Genomic DNA, 18,316 nt, shown 5'->3' on the forward strand with positions numbered 1-18,316 from the left:
ACCATTCCCCTGCTGGAACATTGTTCCTGGACGATCTGTCTGGTCCCACATTCAGGTGGCCAGGCATGTGCGCTGCTCTCAGCGAGCGCAGATTGTGCTGAGCCCAGACCAGGAGGCGTTCCGTCAGCCTGTAAAGGTTTCGGGACCTGATACCTCCCTGGCGATTTATGTAGGCCACCACTGACATGTTGTCCGAACGGACCAAGACGTGGTGTCCTGTTATCTGGGGACAAAAGCGCCTCACCGCGTTGTCGACTGCCATCATTTCCAAGCAGTTTATGTGCAGAAGCTTTTCTCGTTCTGACCACTGGCCGAAGAACGGTCTGCCCTCGAGCATCCCGAGGTGGGGGCGTCCGTAGACACCACCTTCACACTCGAGGAAGTCCCCAGGCTTACATCTGACTGGTACCAGTTGATCGCTCTTCAAGGTTTCAGAACTGAGACGCATTTCTGATCGACCTTGAGGCGAAAAAGACCGGAAGTCCACGCTCGGCGCGGTACTTGCGCTTTTAGCCAGAACTGCAGCGGGCGCATGCAAAGCAGACCCAGCTTAAGAACTGCTGATGCTGAGGCCATGAGACCCAGCATCCTTTGAAACTTTTTGAGCGGGACTATAGCGCCGCGGCTGAAGGTTTCCGTCATGCGCTGAATATCCAGTCTGCGCTGCGGCGATAGCTGAGCTGTCATAGACAGCGAGTCCAGTTCTGTGCCCAGAAAAGATATTCTCTGACTGGGAGACAGTGAACTTTTCGCCCAATTGACTTTGAGACCAAGATTCTCGAGACGCTCGAGTAATAAGGTCCTGTGTTCTATGAGCTCTGAGTGTGACTGAGCTAGAACCAGCCAATCGTCCAAGTAGTTCAAAACTCGCATTCCCTGAAGTTTCAGGGGAGCGAGGGCTGCGTCCATGCACATCGTGAATGTACGGGGTGCTAGGGACAGGCCAAACGGTAGGACTGTGTATTGATATGCCTGGCCCTCGAAGGCGGATCTCAAAAATCGTCTGTGACGTGACGCTATTTGTATTTGGAAATATGCGTCCTTCAGATCTATTGACACAAACCAGTCCCCTTGGCTAATTTGCGAGAGGATTTTCCTGGTCGTGAGCATTCTGAACCGGCGTTTTGAAAGCGCTTTGTTCAGCTGTCTTAGATCTAGAATGGGTCTGAGACCCCCGTCTTTTTTCGGTACCAGAAAATATCTGCTGTATAGACCCCCTTCGCTCTGAGCTTGAGATAAAGGCTCTAAGGCCCCTTTGTTTCGCAATTTCGGCTCGAAGTAGATGTACTACTTCCATTTCTACCGTGGTTTCGATTCGCACCGCACAACGGCGGGGGCGTCGAGCGAACTGTAGCGAATAGCCTCTTTCTATAATGTTCAGCACCCATTCTGATACCCCGGGAAGCTTTGCCCACGCATTTGCATGAATAGCTAGGGGTTGAATGAGAACTGGGCTTCGGTGAGCTTTGGAGAGCTTCGGTATGCTGTAACATAGACACCGCGCTTGCAGCGTTCGAGGCGGGGGGCGTGCTGATAACAGCTGGCAGCCTGCCCGTGCTCGACTCTCTTACGGCGGGTAGCTGAGAGAGAGCGAGCGGGGGGGAACCCGTGGGGCTCGTCATGTCTGTGAGTGAATGTGGGCGCGGGACAGCGAGCACATTTACACTGAAAACACCGTCGGCCTGAGCTGACTGTATGTGTGTTGGTTTCGTTTTACAGAAACCGAGAGACATGCAGTGTGTAGTGTTTGTGGGCACTGGGACGTGGGTACGTTCACTACATTTAATGCGCAATCGACATGAGTCGATTTTATGTGCGTGAGCCCTGTGGGACGGGCTGTGCCTGTGTGTAGAAATGAGCACTGGGCCGTGGGCATTTTTACCACACTCATAACACCATCAGCCGTGGCCGGAATACCAGTAATACACTCTTTATGAGATTTATCTGGGCCGACGTAAAAACGGCGTTTGTGTGCAGGCAAACGGGCTGTGGAACCGGCTTGTTTTCTGCAAAATACACTGGAACAGTCGCATTTTCTGGAACTGAACGAGCGAGAAGTTTTGGTAGAAGTCTGGCCGCAGCGGGACTTGAACACCATCGTTTTCCTAGGCGGGCTAGGAAGGCTTTGCCTCGGGCTTTACCTCAATCTCAGGCTCACGCGGAGGGAGGCGGCGGCCAGCAGAGCGAGAGCGCCATGGAGAATGGTAGCGGATAGCCAGATAGCGTCATCTTGTCTTGTGACGGCGTTTGATTGCAGGCGTGCACGTATTAAACAGGCTCGTTTACTGCAATATTGATATTTCCAGTCGCCTGAACTTAGGAGGGGACTGAGAAATGTGTGAGAAAATGGAGGTTGGTCCAGCCTCAGCGGGACTAAAAACACTCTCTTCCTCCTTCCGCCGGTGAGTGACGCACGCGAGGGGGCGGGATAGCTTTCTTGTAACGTAAAGAAAAGCTAGCCCCTTTGAAGGAAACGTCCATCCAGAGAGCGTCATCATGTTTTGTGACGGCGATCGTTTGCAGGCGTGCGTGTATTACAACAGGCTCGTACACTGCAATATTGACATTTCCAGTCGCCTGAACTTAGGAGGGAACTGAGAAAAGTGTGAGAAATGGAGGTTGGTCCAGCCTCAGCGGGACTAAAACAGTCTTTTCTCCTTTCACCTGTGAGTGACATGCGCGAACTGAGCGCGGGGAAACTCTCCTATGACGTAAAGAGAGTTGCCGCGTGACCGTCCGCATCTGACATCCCATGTGAGCGTTGCAGTTTGCGCGGCTCGAACAGAGGGAGAGGGGCGACCATTCAGCAGCTGTAATCCTCCATAAACGCGGCTTCTTCGTCGTCATCTATGACGGAAGCGGCGGCAGACGGCGGCCGCTGTCCGTCAATGAGAGACTCGAGCGAAGCAGGTGGCGAAGCTGGCGGGCGAACCGGCGAGCTTTTGCGGGTTGGAGGAGGTTCCGGGACCCGCTGAGTACGGCGCAGCACCGCAGCGGGCGGAGGTGCAATCTCGACGAAAGAAGCCAGGCGAGTCCTCAGAGTCGCCACGGACATCAGCTCGCAGTGAGGGCAGCCGCCGTCGGCGAGCGCGAGAGCTGCATGTTTCTCACCCAGGCAGGAAACGCGATGACATGGCGCTCCCCGTCGCTGAGTGGGGCATCTTGAAAAAGACGCCCAGCTCTTTTAGTGCAATGAGAGCGTGTGTCGCGGCGGCGAACACACACACACACAAACACAATAGAGGAGAAAAGGATATAACGCCGGATAGCGCAGCAGGAACGGCGACTGAAGGCGGCGCGGCCAGCGGCTTCAGATGCAATGGCTCGTCCCGCTGAAAAGGCTTTTTCTGACGGCGCGGCTTCTTTCTCTCAGGATCCAGCGACGCGTGAGCTCAGCTGAAGAGATAAAAAATCAGTTAGCTAGCCTCTCGAAGCTATGTTTATAGCCCAAGGCCACGCCCGTTTCGGCGGGACGTGACGTATTGGGTGCGAAGCGCCCCCATTGGAGCTGACATCACGAGAAGGCCTTATCGATAGGCTGCTGCAGTTGCCGCAGGGCAGCCAATAGGCGCGCGAGCCGTCTCGCCTGTGTCTGCATGCTGCCGCAATGCGTTTTACAGTATTTCAAAAATTAAGGATAATTTTTTGGCTTCAGTATCTCGCGGAAAATATATTTTCCCCTAGCGTAAGACTTACGCAGTACGAGAGAACCTCTCGTAAGAGAACTAGCTATTTCATATCCAAGCATGTCAGCTAATCACAGTAGTGGGTGTTTACACTGAAGTCTCACAGCAGCCAATCACAGCAGTGGGTGTTTACACTGAAGTCTCACAGCAGCCAATCACAGCAGTGGATGTTTACACTGAAGTCTCACAGCAGCCAATCACAGCAGTGAGCGTTTACACTGAAGTCTCACAGCCAATCACAGCAGTGGGTGTTTACACTGAAGTCTCACAGCATCCAATCACAGAAGTGGGCATTTACACTGAAGTCTCACAGCCAATCACAGCAGTGGGCATTTACACTGAAGTCTCACAGCCAATCACAGCAGTGGGCGTTTAAGTCAAGTCAAGTCAAGTTTATTTGTATAGCGCTTTTCACAATACAGATTGTATCAAAGCAGCTTCACAGTATTAAATTAAAATAATACAACAAAGTTTGTTTCAAGAGGAATTTATTGATTGATAAAATTAAATATCCCCAAAATATCCCCAACTGAGGAAGCCAAAGGCAACAGTGGCAAGGAACCGAAAAACTCCATCAAGTGACCTAATGGTGTCCTAAAACTCAATCAGGTGACCTAATTGAGAAAAAAAAACCTTGGGAGAACCCAGGCTCAGTCGGGGGCCAGTTCTCCTCTGGCATTTATGAGCTAGAGGCCGGATTGTAGTTTGATCTGTAGGATTATATGAATGCCTGGCTGAAGAGATGCGACTTTAATCTAGTTTTAAACTGGGAGAGCGAGTCTGAGCAACGAACAGTATCAGGAAGACTATTCCAGAGTTTTGGAGCCAAATGTGAAAATGCTCTCCCTCCTTTGGTGGTTCTGGATATCCTAGATATGACCAAAAGCCTTGAATTTAGTGATCTTAAATAGGGATGTCCCGATCCGATCACGTGATCGGAAATCGGGCCCGATCACGTGTTTTCAGACTCGATCGGAATCGGACGTTACCTCCCGATCAGGACTCGGATAAATATGTGTATATATTCTCATTATTTTTTAACACATCTATAGTTATGCGGTGGCACAGAGTTACGCCGGTTTCACACTGCACGCGAGCAGAGCGTAAGCAGCGCAGGAGCAGTGCGTATGGTGAGCAGGAGCAGGACACGCGCGTTTTGCTTTCACACTGGCAGCGGTTGTCACGCACGGCTGGACCGCGGCGTGTGTACAGACAGAGTAGCCTACTCTATAATGGATAAGTTGGCATTGCTTTATTTCGTTTTCAAATACATTTAAGAGAAAAGACTTGTCAAGAAGCTTATTTTATTAATAATTTCATTTATATAACTTTTGGTTCATCTTTGTTTTTATTGTTCTGGCAATAAGTTTGTTTTTGGACATGTGTTTTCTTTTTAAATTGCTGTTGGTCATTTGATTGACTGTTTAAAACACAATAGATATCATCAATGCACTTTTTGGATAAAACTGCGGTGTATTTTGGCCATGATCAATGCATTGTCACTTTAATTCAGCGTAAGCGGCGCATCAAAAATGGACTCGGCGCCGAACGATCGCGGCACTGCTGCTCTGCTCTGCTACGCGCTTCCGCGCCGCCTCTGCGTGCAGTGTGAATGCTCTAAACTGTTAACATGGGCGGCGAAAAAAATACGCGCTGCACGCTCTGCTAACGCATGCAGTGCGAAACCGGCAAGAGTTAGGAGTGCAGTTCCTAAAAGCACATTACTGGCTTTGCAAACACTGTGGCACTTTTATATTTTATTTGTTTACATGCCTGCCGGGTATTTTAAGTTGAGGTGCTATTTGTTTATATATTAGACTTTTTTTATATTTACTGTTGCACTAAAGTCCAAAAATGTTATTTATTACTTGATTGTTCAAGCTACCTCACAGAAGTGCTCTGTTTGTTAACAGAGTTGTTGAATGTTAAAATAAGGTGAATTAAATAAAAAATAAGGAACATCCTGGATCTGTTTTTTCGCTCTTCTTTATTCTTTGTTTAATGTATTATAGAAGTATCGGATCGGGACTCGGTATCGGTAGATACTCAAAATCAAATGACTCGGACTCGAGGGCAAAAAAACCTGATTGGGACATCCCTAATCTTAAAGAGCGCGATGGATTATAGGGTGATAGAAGATCCGTTAAATAGACTGGAGCTAAGCCGTTTAGGGCTTTATAAGTCAGTAGCAATACCTTGTAATTAATACGGAACTTTATAGGTAACCAATGCAGTGATGATAAAATCGGTGTTATATGATCATATTTTCTTGATCTCGTAAGAACTCTAGCGGTGGCATTTTGGACTAACTGTTGCTTGTTTATTGAGGATGCAGGACAACCAGCTAATAAAGCATTACAGTAATCCAGTCTCGAGGTCATGAATGCATGAACTAACTTTTCTGCATCAGAAACTGATAGCATATTACGTAGCTTAGCAATGTTTCTAAGGTGGAAAAAGGCTGTTTTTGTAACATATGAAATATGATTTTCAAAAGACAGTTTGCAATCGAGGATAACACCCAGGTCTTTTACTGTAGAGGATAAAGTAACAGGACAAAGTAATCCTATGATGTTAAAGTTGTATTGTGCGAGGTTTTGTGGGCGGTTTTTTGAACCGATAAGGCAAGGCAAGGCAAGGCAAGGCAAGGCAAGGCAAGTTTATTTATATAGCACATTTCATACACAATGGCAATTCAAAGTGCTTTACATAGAAGAAATTAAAATAATGAAAAGAAATAAGAATAATTAAAACAGTTTAGAAAAAAAAAATAAAATACAGTACTTTTAAAAAATAAAAAAAGAATATTTATTATAGATCTTTCTTTCAAAGGATTCCCTTAAGACTTAAATCTTTCAACCTTCTTTTAACCTTCAATCTTCTTACGACTTCCATCTATCAACTTTCCTTTAACTTTCTTTTCTCCCTCATTTACTCACACGTTCTTTTCACTTTCTTTAGCACTTTAGCACTGCGTTCACATTCTTTCTCAGACGAAAACTTTAATATCGTCATTTAAATACTGTTCTACTTTCAAACCCACATTAATCACTTTCACATTATCACCTTCTGAGTGGGCATTTACAGTTTCGGGCTAAATGCCCTGCTGACATAGGAGAAATTAAAATAATTAAAAGAAATAAGAATAATTAAAACAGTTTAGAAAAATAGAGTAAAATACAGTACAGTACAAACAGTCGGACGAACAGCGGCACAGTGCTCATTCAGTAAATGCACAGCTAAACAGAAGTGTTTTGAGTCTGGATTTGAATGTGACCACTGTAGGAGCACATCTGATCTCTTCTGGAAGCTGGTTCCAGCTGTGGCTGGCATAATAGCTAAAAGCAGACTCACCATGCTTAGAGTGAACCCTTGGTATTTCTAGCTGATATGATCCTAATGATCTGAGTGATCTGTTGGGTTTATATTCAGTGAGCATATCTGCAATGTATTGAGGTCCTAGGCCATTGAATGATTTATATACCAGTAATAATACTTTGAAATCAATCCTAAATCTAACTGGGAGCCAGTGTAAAGACCTGAGGACTGGTGTGATATGTTCATATTTTCTGGTTCTGCTCAGAATCCTAGCGGCAGCGTTCTGTATGAGCTGCAACTGTCTTATGGTCTTTTTGGGAAGGCCAGTGAGGAGTCCATTACAATAATCCACCCTGCTGGTGATGAAAGCATGCACAAGTTTCTCTAAGTCTTGTCTGGAAACAAAGCATCTAATTCTTGCAATATTTTTCAGATGATAGTATGCTGATTTAGTTATTGCTTTGACATGACTACTGAAACTAAGGTCTGACTCTAGTGTCACACCAAGATTCCTGACTTGATGTTTAGTTGTTTGACCCCTAGAGTGAAGGTATGTGTTCACTTTGAGAACTTCATCTTTGTTTCCAAACGCAATAACTTCAGTTTTGTCTTTGTTTAATTGAAGAAAGTTTTGACACATCCAACTGTTGACTTCGTCAATGCATCGGCACAGGGAGTCAATGGGGCTGTAATCGATAAGTATTACCTCTGTCTTGTCTGGATTTAATAAAAGAAAATTACGCGTCATCCAATCTTTTATATCTTTAACACACTCTGTCAATTTGGAAAATTTAGCGTTTTCATCCGGCCGTGATGAAATATATATTTGAGTGTCATCAGCATAACAATGGAAACTAATTCCATGTTTCCTTATAATATTTCCAAGTGGCATCATATATATATAGAAAATAACAGAGGGCCTAATACAGATCCCTGCGGCACTCCATAGTTTACTGGAGTTATGATCGATTTTTCTCCATTTAAATAGACAAAATGGTAGCGGTCAGATAGGTATGATTTGAACCAGCTTAGTGCTTGTCCTTGAACACCAGTATAATTTTGTAGTCGATCTAAGAGTAATGTATGATCTATAGTATCGAACGCAGCACTAAGATCAAGTAAAACTAGTATTGAGATACAGCCTTGGTCAGAAGCTAAAAGTAAATCATTTGTGATTTTAACGAGCGCAGTTTCAGTGCTATGATGCGGTCTGAATCCAGACTGAAACTTTTCATAGATATCATTTTGTTGCAAGAAAGAGCCCAGTTGAGCAGACACCACTTTTTCTAATATTTTAGACATAAATGGAAGATTTGAAATGGGTCTATGATTTGCTAGATTATTATGATCTAATTGTGGTTTCTTAATGAGAGGTTTTATAACTGCCAGTTTAAATGGAACATGACCTAAAGATAAAGACGAGTTAATAATATTGAGAAGAGGCTCTTCCACTACAGGTAACACTTCTTTCAGTAGTTTAGTTGGTATAGGATCTAATAAACATGTTGTTGTTTTAGATGAAGTGATAAGTTTATTTAACTATTTTTGTTCTATAGTTGTAAAGCACTGTAATTGTTCTTGCGGGGTGATAATTGAAGCTGAATTATAAGGCGCGATTGAAGATTGAACGTTTACAATTGTGGTTCTGATGCTTTCTATTTTCTCAGTGAAGAAGTTCATGAAATCATTACTACTGAACTGTAACGGGATATTTTGTTCGGGTGACGTCTGTTTATTTGTTAGTCTAAAACCTTGGATTGTTTTGGTTGTTTTCTATTAGTTTGCGGAGGTGCTCAGCCCTGGCCGCTTTTAGGGCCTTTTTATAACGTGACATACTGTCTTTCCACGCGATTCAAAAGACCTCTAAATTAGTTTGTTTCCATTTACGCTCTAAAATACGGGTTTCTCTCTTTAAAACATGCGTAGTATTGTTATATGGGCGTTTACACTGAAGTCTCATAGCTAGGGTGATCACCATCAAACAAACCAAATGTGGGATGATTATAAGTTTGTTTACACTGAAGTCTCACATCCAATCATAGCAGTGGGCGTTTACACTGAAGTCTCTCAGCAGCCAATCACAGCAGTGGGCGTTTACACTGAAGTCTCAGCAGCCAATCAAAGCAGTGGGTTTACACTGAAGTCTCACAGCAGCCAATCACAGCAGTGGGTGTTTACACTGACGTCTCACAGCCAGTCACAGCTGTGGGCGTTTACACTGAAGTTTCATAGCAGCGGGCGTTTACACTGAAGTTTCACAGCAGCCACTCACAGCAGTGGGCGTTTACACTGAAGTCTCATAGCTAGGGTGATCACCATCAAACAAACCAAATGTGGGATGATTATAAGTTTGTGTGGGACAATGTGGGACATGTTACCAACACCAAAACATAACCTGAAACTGTTATATAATGTCTATCTAACTTAATAAAAACATTTGAATTCTGCCTTTCAGCTGATAAAAATTATTTGTTCTTTAGTCCCTTTCAGAAAACGCCATTACATCACAATGTAACATAGCATGTCTTTATTTTACATGTCATTTAAATTCAACATCACTGAGCCCAAAGGCAGCGGCATCATGCAGAGAACTATTTTTGAAACAGTTCTGACCAAGTCCAACTAAAATCCAACAAAATAAACAATGAACAAATCAAATATAAAACAACATGAAATCAGATAATTGACAGTCTTATATACAGTCTTATATATTAAATCAAAAACTAAATTTTTTAGAAAGGATGAGAATTAGAACAAACACAGCAGGCAACAAGTTGATAAATTCTGTTAAATAAAAATTGTATTTGACCGAATTATCCATTTGTTTTCTGATAGGGAACCCATTGAACGAATCACCGGTCCACATTTTGATTGACAGCCTTCACAACCTACTAGTGACCGTGTTTACTCCTTTCTTATCAACCATTGGATAGGATTTAAAAAAACGACTGTTGTATTTGTACGAAAAACTACGCTGCCAAAAGAATAAATAAAATGCTTTCTTAAAAAGACAAAAGAACGCATGCACGTTTTCTTTAACTGAAGAAAAATGCGGGACATTTTCTCAATATGCGACGTGCGGGACAAGGAGTGAAAATGCTGTGCGGTATAACGCAAAGCGGGACGGGTGGTCACCCTACTCATAGCAGCGGGCGTTTACACTGAAGTTTCACAGCAGCCACTCACAGCAGTGGGCGTTTACACTGAAGTCTCATAGCAGCGGGCGTTTACACTGAAGTTTCACAGCAGCCACTCACAGCAGTGGGCGTTTACACTGAAGTCTCACAGCAGCGGGCGTTAACACTGAAGTTTCACAGCAGCCAATCACAGCAGCAGGCGTTAACACTGAAGTTTCACAGCAGCCAATCACAAGGGGGTGTTTACACTTAAGTCTCACTCAGACACGCCCCTTCAAACAGAGTGTTCAAATCAGAGGCTAAAATCTGGCTTGGAAAAATGCCTTTTATTTCTAAATTATGGAAAAAACAATATGTAAAAATTATACTGACATTATAAGTGCACCCCAGGAAACATTATACATTAATAAAATGATCCAGTTCAAGACCCCTTTAATGACCACAAAAGGGAACCCACTATTGATGATTTGTTTGCATGTTCATAGTTACATTTATTAAAGTAAGATTTCAAATAAATTCACATCTCAATGTGTTTAAGCAGAGAAGCGAATGTTCTTTTGCACGTCTTGCGGTATATTCTTGCCAGAAAAATGCAAGTGTGTGCATGTAACGAATTGTTAGTAAATGTAAAGTGGCAAAAACAGATATAAAACTGTGAAGTGACATTTTATCGTACTGAGCTGTTAACCTAAATAACAAGCTATGTGTGAAAAATCACATGAATTTTATCAGCTGTAAATAAAGTGCTGTTTCCTGCAGTTTACTCATATGAGAAATTCTCATCCTAGGTCTCATAGACGCACTTGAATGGATATTTCACAGCTGGAAAGATGAATGTGTATTTAAATTGCGTCATTTATGTAGTAGGAATGTGAAATTATTTTAGAAGTTCGTGCCTTCTAGACTGAGAAAAGCCAGAAAATTAATTTTTGGCTCATGTGGATGAAAGACAACAACTCCCAGAATGCACTTGCTTCGCTGCCCTGCGAGGCCACTCCCAAGCCACACCTACCGGTTACAGAGGGCAGTATCGGAAGAAATTATACAACTAGGCTACTAGTTGACTCGAAACTGAAAAGACGCCATTTTATCGTGAGATCCCCCTATGGGCGGGTTGAAAGCATGGGGAACTAGCTCCTACTACTGGCTGTAGTCTCTCGCCTCTGGACAAAAAAGCCTCCGCTGACGCTAAATGATGATTTTTGCGTCATCTGAGGTTTTTTTGCAGACACACAATACAGAAATCTCTCGTCTCAGGGGGACATGAGGGAGGGAAGCACGGTCATTCGAAAATACTACCGGGTTTCTACTGATACAAAGCTTAATGCTAGTCTGTGAAGTATCCCTTTAAGAATTTGGGCAGATCAGTAGGTCATCTGGGTATTGGTTTTACGTACTGCTTGGGTTTTCAAAAGTACTAGTAATCGAGACTCGGTACCAAGTTAATACTCTCAAACCCCTTTGTTAGCCAACAGTACACAGTACAAACACAATGTAAAGAAGACATTCATTGTGCAGTATAGATGTTTGATTATAAGGCAGGGCTCCAGACTAAAGGCCAATTTATACTTCTGCGTCGGGTGCGCGTAGAAGGTACAGCGTAGCATACGCATTGACGTGTACCATACGTCGTACCCTTCGCCGTACCCTGACGCGCACCTCCTCAAAAATTTAACTACGCGTCGCGGCGACGCGGACCGCAAGATCTGTGATTGGTCGGCTGGATAGCATCGCGTTTCCTCCTACGCATTTCCGGAATGATCTTCTGCACTCTGCACCGCCCGCCCGCCATTTTTAAATTCCGAAGATCAGTGAAGAGCCATGGAAATAGACCAAGTGACCGAGAGATTGCTTGAAGAAGTGCGGAAATACAGCCATCTGTATGACTCCTTCAGTCGCCATTGCTCGTAGAAACCTATACTCAAAACAGCTGCGAGGAATGTAAACACAGTGGAACATTAAAACCCACGCCAACTAGCGTTTCGGCGGTGTAACTGCAGAGCAACACAGACATTCGCAGAAGTATAAATGCTCATGACGGCGTCGCCTACGTGCGTAGCCTACGACGTACACTACGGCGTACACTCGACGCAGAAGTATAAATTGGCCTTTATGCCCGTTTCACACATACTCCTTTTGCATGCGGTGTGTATCTTTTTTCCGCACCCATGTTAACAGGTTAGAGCTTTCACATTGCACGCGGATGCGTTCCGGCAATGCGTTCCAGGTGCGGTGCGTTTACAGCAGTGCAGCTATCGTTTCCGCACAGGGTCTATTTTTGCTTTGCTGCACGCGCTGAATTAAAAGTGTTGGTTCGTTCGTGTTCAAAATGAACACAGATTGACGTGAAAATGTGGTACGGTAATCTCACCATAAATGCATTTAAAGGAGAACTCTGTAACTCTAGCGAACTCTAGTCACTTCTTCGCTGATTTTCCCTTTTGTTGTCGCATGTTTTCCCCACGAGCTCCCCCTACAGCTGTGGGGGGGCGTATATTTCACAACACAGTCGTAAAAAACTCACTTGCGGCGGCCTCCTCCCCCTCTCTACCGCTGCTCATGTGCGTTTGTTTTGATCAGAGCAAGCCAACTGTATCGTGTGGAACTATGTCTACCGAGGTGAGTAATCTGGTAATACATCATACATGCGTGTGTGTTTATGTCGAATTGCCGTAAAGCAATTTGTGTTTCGCGCTCGTTCTCGTTCTAGTTCTCGCTTCTCACGAGACTTCCAATTTCACTTTGCCGGGACGGCAGTGCGCAAGTTGCAAGGTTGGTTTTCCGCCTGGGAACGCTGGGGGGAGCGGGGAAAGTCACCAATATCACCAGAACAGGTTGTTTAACCATCCAAATGATTTCTAGACAGTTTTATTTAGTAAAAAAAGTTACCAAGTTCTCCTTTAATTAAATACTACTATTTGTCACAGTCATCTTTTTACTTTAAGACCGGGGTAAATCAAGAAAAACTACAATTTACCTCAACAAGGCAATATAATGAACAACACTAGTCTCATTCGTGGAGGTGGAAAGACAAGTTATTTGTGACATGCAAGATTTATTGTATTAAAATTTAAATGCAAAATAAAAGGCATGAGAGTCGGCTGTTTTTGTCAATTTAAAGTTTTAATTTAAAATGTTTGCAATTTTAATAAGTACATGTTTAAAAATGTTACCACTTGCTTGGGCCACTTAATATATAAATCTATATAGAAGTAATGCATTGAATAATACGTTGTTTAAATTGTGTTTAAACAATACGTCTATGAAAGAGTGTATGTGTACAAAGAGAATCGCAATGCTGACTAAACTTTTTTTTCTTTTTTAAAATAAAAGTTGCTGATAACTTCTGGATTTGAAATAAAAATAGTGAGTATGTGTTTGTGGTACAGCCGTGGGTCAGTTACGCCCTGCACACGCAGCATATGTGAAAGCACTATAGCGTGCTGCTCCTGCACACGGAGTATGTGTAAAATGGGCGTAACATTTGAGAGCAGTAGCGCTGGTGCCACTTTCTACAGAAGTTCTACAGGTTTGGTAGTGCTGGGGGGAATCTTATTCGTAAATGAATTAATAACTTTGTAAGAGTTAATGTAATCGTAGAATTAATATTATTTTGCATTAATAAGTGCAGTTACTAATAATATTACATGTTTGTTTATTGGAAATCTGACTGTAAAGCACTGAGCTTGAATTGAGATGCAGATAAAAAATAACTTTTTTTGTTAACAACAATAATGTGCAAAGACCCAATTTTTATAGGGAATTTATTTTATATTCTACTCTTATTAAATATATTAAAAGTTAATATAAGTGCTCCTCTGCCGTCATCTACTGATTATAGTGGTCATTTAATGTTTTCTTTTCTCTTTTTTTTTTCTTTTTTTTGTGACAAAGTGCTAATTTTCTACATCTTTAAAGTTTAGTTTTACAAATCATAACATTAAAATGGGATAATATTTAGAGATTTGAAGTGCTGGAATAGGTGTGAAGCACTTGAAAGCCCTTAAAGTGCTGGAATTTTACTCTCAAAAGGTTGTACGAACCCTGAGATGAAAAATGTAAATAAATATTCGACTATTTCTGCTACAACACCATGGTTACAGTTAGCATTGCTACATTAAATTCATAGTGAATGTAGGTGATTTGTTGATTGAAAAGCCTTCTATAACTTCTTCATTCATGGCACAATGTTTCTCCTGTTTGGTTTATAACAGAGAATTCTGCACCAAATTTGAATACTTCTCAGTAGATGTCGCAGTGATGTTATTAATACTGCAGCGAATTCAATCGCTTTCTCACTTGATCTCCGTGCTGAGTAGTTACTATGTCACATGATCAAAGATCGCCCCAGAGTTGACCTGTTCTGAGCCAGCTGTTCTTTTCAGAGTTGTACTGTTCTGAGTGCCGAATTGCCTCAATACCATCGAGTATCAAAAAAGTATCATGTCATTCGGTACCAAATTGCGCTGTCTATTATTGGTCCAAGCTGATGACAAAAATGTTGTCGCACCAGCTGGAGAAAACCATGTGGTCGCAGTCGCAGTCTGGAGCTCTGTAAGGGGAGTTTTCACTCAGTCAGTGAGCTTGCGCTGCGGCTGAACTGAAGTGATATCGGCTTGACTGATTATAATGCTTCCTATCTGTGTAAAATTCACACTGCAAAGTTTTGGAAGTGACAACCATATTAAAATACAGGTTTGAATCTGAAATTGTGCCAAAACAGATCTGATGTGTCAAAATAGTAGTGGTTGTCCGATATTTGGCCCAGGCCGATATGTTTTTTTATTATGAAAAACAGTAGCCTAAAGACATTTAGTATAATATAAATGCACAAAAACTGCTACCTTAAAGGGATAGTTCACCCAATTTCTGTCCCTCCTTTGACAGCTACGCAACTACAACTTTAATGCTTCAAAAAGTTCATAAAGAGATTGTAAAACAAATCCATATGAATTGAGCGGTTTAGTCCAAATTTTCTTAAGAGACTTGTTCGCTTTATATGATGAACAGATTTAATTTAGGCTTTTATTCACATTAACATTCATCAACGCACAAGTTTTTTTTTTCGCGCGTCGAGCAGGTTCGGTTGAGCTTCTGTTTGTTTCTCTGATCAGTGTTTATATGTGAATAAAAGCCTAATTTAAATCTGTTGAATATATAAAGTGATCGAGTCTTTTTTTGAAAATTTGGACTAAACTGCTCAATTCATATGGATATTCATGGTTCCACATATACTAAATGAGGCAAGGGTGTCGAGTTACATTCAAGCTATTTTAAGGTATATGAAGAATTTTTTTTGAATGTCAAATTGTGGTGATCAAAGATTAGTTTTAAGGGATACAATTAGTGGTCGGCCGATATTTGCCACTTTTAAAATATCGGCATCGGCCAATACGTTTTTCTGATTGGCCGATGTGTTGGAAGCGGGACTTTCATTTTGATGGCGCTCCAGACTTTTATTTTGACGGGCGGTGCTGAGAACACCAGTGCCTGAGAAGAGAACGGCAGCGTCTGATCACACAGCGCTTACTCACATTCTCCGTCTTCATTAGTTTACGATCTCTGTCAGTCATATCTAATACTTTGTTAGACAGAACTTGTAAACAAAGAAAGTAAATGGTGTGCGAAAAAGTAAAGTGTTGCTTTTATATTATTTGTTACAGAAAAGTCAAACAATTAGGCTAAAATACTTTCTCATTTCCTGTCAACATTCAGCATCATGTAAACAAATCTCTGAATATCTAATAAACATTTAATTTCACAAACCTTGCAGATTTAATGGAATCCAGCTGTGATATCTTGTGAAGTGTGCATTTGTCGCCTGATAAACGTGTGACTGCAAGTGACGGTCGGGTCGTGCGAAGTGAATTAATGCAAACAGAAGATCAGCTTCACAGGAGACGCGATCGAAAAACTTTAAATCCTTAATTTTAAAATATGCTGTGCTATATCTAGTTGCCCACTGTGTCATATTCATATCGTTTTCACTGTGTGCTGTATGTAATATTAGCATTACCTTGTCTTTATTTGAAAAAATATGATTACCAGTGTGCACAATATTACCAGATTACTGAGTGCCCTGTTACAGTGTTTACTTCCTTTTTATTCACATATTCATATACAAACAATCATTTTAAACAATTACTTTATTTGTGAAAAATACTGTAATATGATTGCAGATTCAAGAAGTTGCCATCTAAAGTTTATATAAGCATGTTTATTTTAAAGATTTGTTTTCTAATTTATTTAAAATGTATAAAATATTGATCAAAATAAATAAAGTATATAATAAAAATATCGGCTTTATATCGGCCATCCTGCTCTCTAAGATATCGGCCATCAAAAAACCAAAATCGGTCGACCACTAGATACAATTATTGACTACAACTTTAAATGGTCATGAAACCCCAAAACACATTTTCTGAGATGTGAACAGATATGTACAGGCTGCACATCACTGAAAACACTAAAAGCACTCATACATTTTTTTCAATAAGTGGAAATTGGTTATTTTTGCATTTTTCTGAGCAATTTCGTTATTCCGGGTTGAAAAGCAACGTCGCAGAATGTGAGGTAGAAGCATGCTTTCAGTGTGTGTGACTGGCTGCAGGCTCAATTGTATGTCAGCTGGCCCTCGAGCTAATCTCTGCCTTTATTCATGAGAAAGATATCGTTCGTTTACGGACCGGAGCAAGCACGTTTCAAGTTTTTATGGACACATTTCATAAGTCCGCTCAAAAAACGTGCCGATGTGAAATTTCTCTGGACTTGTTTCCGTTTGCAACAGCCCTACTGTAACATGGTGTGTCTAGCCGTCCTGGGCAACGCTGGTAAAATAACGCTATCCTCTTGTTCACTGATCCACTTCTATGTGCTCACATGCTCTGATGATAATAGCTTTGAATGACTACTTTATTTTGATAATTGGTCAAAAAATAAATCTGATTATGTTGCATAGAATTGAATGAAGAATAATATATTGATATTAATATATTGATATTTAATATTATTTTAATATAGGCCTATTTTCTGTCTAATTTTTTGTGTTACTTTAAATAAAAGTGTGGTTATTTTATTGCCTTGCATTTAAAAAATTCAGATTCATTAAATTATTGCATTTAATTAAAAAAGTATAATAATAATAATAATAATACAATTATAACAAAAAAATTTAAATAAGAAATGAATAATTATTTTCGTTTTCGTTTTTCGGCCAAATGCATCCAGAAGTTTCGATTTCGGGCCAGAATTTTAATTTCGGTGGATCCCTAGTTATATTTGTAAAATGCATCAAGGTGCTCTCAAATCCATTTTTATTTTTTATTTTTTTCACTCTGTGGACATTTTAATATTCATGTGTCTGTATAATGAGAATGTTGCTGGTCTGTGTTTTATTGGTTGTCTCCCCTCTTCCCACCATCTACACTCCCACTTTTCTACAGCTTTACTCGACCATTATTAGGCCTAATGCTATGTATGTATGTATGTATGTATGCATGTATGTATGTAATATATATATATATATATATATATATATATATATATATATATATATATATATATATATATATATATATAAAATAAACTGTCTCATCACAAATCTGGTTTGAAGGGTTGGAGTCATATTAGTCATATATATACTCTAGATAATGATAATAGCAGATATAGCATTACCTTAAACGGCCCTGAGCGCTTTTGGAGTGAACCGCTCCATTGTGTTGATGCGCTGCTCACTTTAAACTGTAGAAACTGTAAAATGGTGCTACAGTCCGGTTGGATTTTCTTTCTTTTTTTCAGTCCTATTTTAGGAAGCCCTTTTTTTTTATGAATTATTTACTTAAGATCATTAATAGCATTAAAAATGAACTAATATAATTTATTTAATGTTTTTAATTTTCAAATAGTAAAAAATATATATATATTTTCGCTATGGTACTGAAATTGGTACCGAGAACCGTGACATTTGACTGGTATTGGTACCGACTACAGAAATTTAGTGCCATGCCAACCCTAGCTTTTATATACTATGTATAGAAGTAGGCTTATTCAGACACAGGGTTGTTCATTTGTGAACTTAACTCATTTCCTACCAAATGCTTCACAGCTCACAATATGCAAACATTTATCAACACCTTTTTTTTTTTGTAACACTAACCTTAGACAGTTTTGTGCAAA

General features: G+C 41.1%; 1 protein-coding gene and 1 long non-coding RNA gene across 2 annotated transcripts in view; one reads left to right on the forward strand and one right to left on the reverse strand.

Moving 5' to 3' along the window:
• Nucleotides 1-18,316, forward strand: part of rpa2 (replication protein A2) — a 41,240-nt gene that overhangs the window by 21,441 nt on the left and 1,483 nt on the right. The window lies entirely within an intron of this gene.
• Nucleotides 13,989-17,623, reverse strand: LOC309484301. The gene is made up of 2 exons (XR_014200837.1): nucleotides 15,626-17,623; nucleotides 13,989-15,594 (listed from the first exon to the last, which is right to left on the reverse strand). It is a non-coding gene; the product is annotated as an uncharacterized lncRNA (long non-coding RNA).

This window comes from Leuciscus leuciscus (genome assembly GCF_965113295.1).
Source record: "Leuciscus leuciscus genome assembly, chromosome: 20".
In the NCBI taxonomy this organism is placed as follows: Eukaryota; Metazoa; Chordata; class Actinopteri; order Cypriniformes; family Leuciscidae; genus Leuciscus; species Leuciscus leuciscus.